The following is a 4104-nucleotide window of genomic DNA, read 5'->3' on the forward strand; positions in this document are numbered from 1 at the left end:
GAAAATTGGAAATAACCTAAATTACGTTCATCAAAGGGAGCTGGTTACGCACATGATGGGCCCCCGATAGTGAACTGCAGGCTGCCGTGGAGGAGGGGCCGCACCCGTGTGGATGTGGGGCTCAGCCGACTGCATGGTCACTGCAACACTCAGCCTTGCACAGCGTGATCCCAGCTGCACATGTGCATGTGCGTATGAAGTGTCCACAAGGAGAAGCATCATTCCATGTGCAGTCTCTAACCAACATGTATTATTTTTATCTTATTTTTAAATTATTTTTTTAACTTTATTTTTTTATACAGCAGGTTCTTATTAGTTATCTGTTTTATACATATTAGTGTATATATGTCAATCCCAGTCTCCCAATCCATCCCACCCCCCGCCATCACTTCCCCCCTTTAACCAACATGTATTATTTTTAAGTTAAATATTCATAACCTTTTAAGTAATCTTAACATATTAAAATGCTTGTGTAAATCATCATGAAAAAATGATCTCAATTTAAGTTAAATTCAAAAGGGGCTTCCCTGGTGGCACAGTGGTTAAGAATCCGCCTGCCAACGCAGGGGACGCAGGTTCGAATCCTGGTCCGGGAAGATCCCACGTGCCGCGAAGCAACTAAGCCCGTGAACCACAACTACTGAGCCTGTGCTCTAGAGCCCGTGTGCCACAACTACTGAGCCCCTGTGCCACAACTACTGAAGCCTGCACGCCTAGAGCCCGTGCTCCGCAACGAGAAGCCACCGCAATGGGAAGCCCATGCACTGCAACGAAGAGTAGCCCCTGCTCACCACAACTAGAGAAAGCCCACACGCAGCAACGAAGACCCAACACAGCAAAAAATAAATTAATTAATTAAAAAAAAATTAAATCCAAAATATGATGAAATGCACATTTGGCTTAATGATAAAAATGAAAAGAAAGGATACTGTCAGTGCTCAATGCAGGCCATGGGCCATCGGCAGCGGGTTAGAAGGACTGAAGCCATGCTTGCAGCGCTGAAGGTCGAGGTGGCTCTGGACCCGACCGCCTGGGACCCGGCGTCTCCCTCTGCCACCAGCCCTGGGCATGTGACTGAACCAACCCTCTGTGCCTCAGTTCCTTCATCTGTAAAACGTAGGTCTTAAGAGGACCTACCTCAGAAATGTGCGGTTGTTATTCTAGGGCTCAGAGCAACGTCTAGCGCAGGACGGGCACCTGTTCATCCTCCGTATAGCTGAGTTCCTGGGGTATTCAGTGTTCTAATTCTGTGCAGTACATGTGTGTGCACACGGGGACACACAGGCTTGAACGGAGGGAGCAGGCCGGGAAGTGAGGCGGTGGAGGCAGCAAAGGGGCTTCTGCTTTTGTACTGTGTAACGTTTCACACGTCCCGTGTGTTCCTGGTAATCTTGACAAGTTTGAGAAAACGCTGTGGTGTCCATTTCTAGAGCACCCTGCCTGATGAAGCTCTGTGCAGAGAATCCTTTGCACGCTATGTCTGAACCTTTACCTCTGGGGCAGACCCTGCCTTTCCCAGGTTTCGCTCCTGCGTCTGTCACCCTGGCTGCCCGTCAGCCCAGGCTTTCCACGGGGAGGGTGCGGGTGCCTGTCCCGTTCCCCTCCTGGAAGGAGGCCTCCAGGGTCACCACCGCGTGGCTGCGTTGCCAGTTGGTGTAAGCTTTGGAATGTTCACTTACGGTTTTGACTGCTTTCAACCTCACCCATTTCTTTTCCTGAGCCACGAACCTAATTCCTTTGCTCTGGCCCTAACACATTGTTTGTTTTACCGAAGAGTTTTTCCACAGACTTATGAAATACCCGGATGTTTCCTTCCTTCTAGAAAAACCTGATGTAAATTCAGAAGAGAAGAAACTTGCCATCCCCCAGATTGTCATCACCACAGCCTCAAAAGAGACTCTGATCAGCTACGGTTCCACAGGAATGGAGGAGCAGAGGACCATTCGGGAAAGGGCTGAACCAGGCCCCTTCTACCGACACAGGAACCCCAGTACGGTAGACGCCTATAATTCACAGACCAAAGAATAAACAGGCACCCCAGTAGCTGCAGTCACTCCCTGTGCTCTGAGTCTCAGAGGTGATGGCAAAGGGCTGCCCTATCCTGTGGAAAGCTGCAGGTGCCCCTTCAGTAAACAAGGCTCTCGCCAGCTTCTCCAAAGCCGCAGGCAGCTTAGCAGAGGGCAAGAGTGACTCTGGGGTAATCGGTGAAGAGATGACCCTGTCGTAGCTGTCTGGCTGTGCCGAGTGATGAACCGGTAGCAGGCAGCATCTCTTGCTGACTCTGGATGGGCATTAGAACCCTTCCTGTTCGCTTCTGAAGGAGCGTGGTGTAAGCACTCAGCAGCTACAGTGGAGGAGGTGTCCCCCACCCTTGAACAAAAGGTCGGACTCTGAGGACGAAACCTTAGGGTGTTAGGTCCCAGAACAGGGAAGTGCACAGTCACCTTGGAGGGCCCAAGGGCTCCTAGCTTGAGAATTAAGGATGCAAAGGTATTATAGGATCCAGAAGAAGACGGATGCAGGAGTGGTGGCAGCCATGGCACTCAGAACTGTGGAAGTGGCTTTGTCAGAGCTGCCCTGGGAGGAGGTGAGCTGAACTGACGACTTCCTCTCTTTCTGGCTGTGTTTGAGGGTTCCTGGTGGGGAGGGACCGCTCAGGGGACGCCCAGCTTCAGCTCTCCGTCCTTGCCGGCAGCCCTTGGGTCAGAGTGCACTCACCTCCGGGGTGGCTGGTGAGAGCGCCCTGCCCGTCCGAGCTCATACCTTCAGTCTGATGACAGTATATGTCAGCTTCCTTCGTTCCTGGAACCATCAGCAGGCCGTACACATGGTCTGTCTCTGTCTATTGATGAGGCTCATATTCTTTAGTAGTAAATAGTACAAGCGACTTCCAATCCATGAGTTTTGGTATAACCCAAGAAAAAAGAAATCTCATATTGACATTGTTTACTAACATATTATCAACATCCTTATTTGTATTTATTTAGTATGTTTATTTATGTATCCTGACTGCCACGACTAAATATTTATACAGAAAAATCAAGCCCATACAAAGGTGAATTTGAACACACTGGGTCAGCATGCCTCTCATTCTCTATAAAGTTTCTAGTAGCTGTTGCATTTCTATCACATGACCTAGAAATTGCCCTCCTCCTACCCCTGCCCTGAGCATCTCAAACAAATAATCGCAAAACTATACTTACCATGGCATTAATTCTAATCTCATTATTAGCCGTGAGCTTAGCTTATCAGAATTCAAAAACCACCAGAATGAACTGAATGTGGTAATTAGTTTAAATTAAATACTTTTGACTCATGATTATTTAACCTCATAATTATGAAACGCCCTGAACTTACATTCGCATCATTTTAGCATTTGCAGTATAGTCCCCGTGACAGGAGAAGCTGCACCCCTCCTCCTACACGGGCCACTCACTGCCCTGCCTCGTTTTTCTCCTTAGCACGCCGTCTGCTTTACTTACCTTGTTTACCGCCTCCAGTTGGAATGTAAAGTACGCCAGGGCAGAGCCTGACAGGGCCGAGCACGTAGTGGGTGCTCAACACGGATGTGTTAGGTGACCCTTTGGTCCCACAGTCCCTCCGTCGCCACGTCCTGTCAGTTCTTTCCACAGCTCTCGGACGCGCCCTCTGCTCTCGGTCCCCACTGGCCCTGCCCGAGCCTCCTCCCTCCCTGGCTCCAGGTCAGCCCTCCAGTGCTTCAAGGGAGAGCTCTACAGCACAGCTCCCGCGGCCCCGCGGCCGCCACGGCCCCCGCAGCCACCCCCGCAGCCCACTGCAGCCCCCCGGACTTCGGCCTCCTCCTCCGGCGGCCGTTACTCAGCGCCCCAGCGCGGTCACGTGCCCGCACTTAAAACTAAAGTAGGGCTTCCCTGGTGGCGCAGTGGTTGAGAGTCCGCCTGCCGATGCTGGGGACGCGGGTTCGTGCCCCGGTCCGGGAAGATCCCACATGCCGCGGAGCGCCTGGGCCCGTGAGCCATGGCCATGGGCGCGGAGCCTGCGCGTCCGGAGCCTGTGCTCCGCAACGGGAGAGGCCACAACAGTGAGAGGCCCGCGTACCGCAAAAAAAAAAAAAAAAAAAAAAAA

Source organism: Lipotes vexillifer, unplaced genomic scaffold (assembly GCF_000442215.2).
Source record: "Lipotes vexillifer unplaced genomic scaffold, Lipotes_vexillifer_v1.1 scaffold23, whole genome shotgun sequence".
NCBI lineage: Eukaryota > Metazoa > Chordata > Mammalia > Artiodactyla > Lipotidae > Lipotes > Lipotes vexillifer.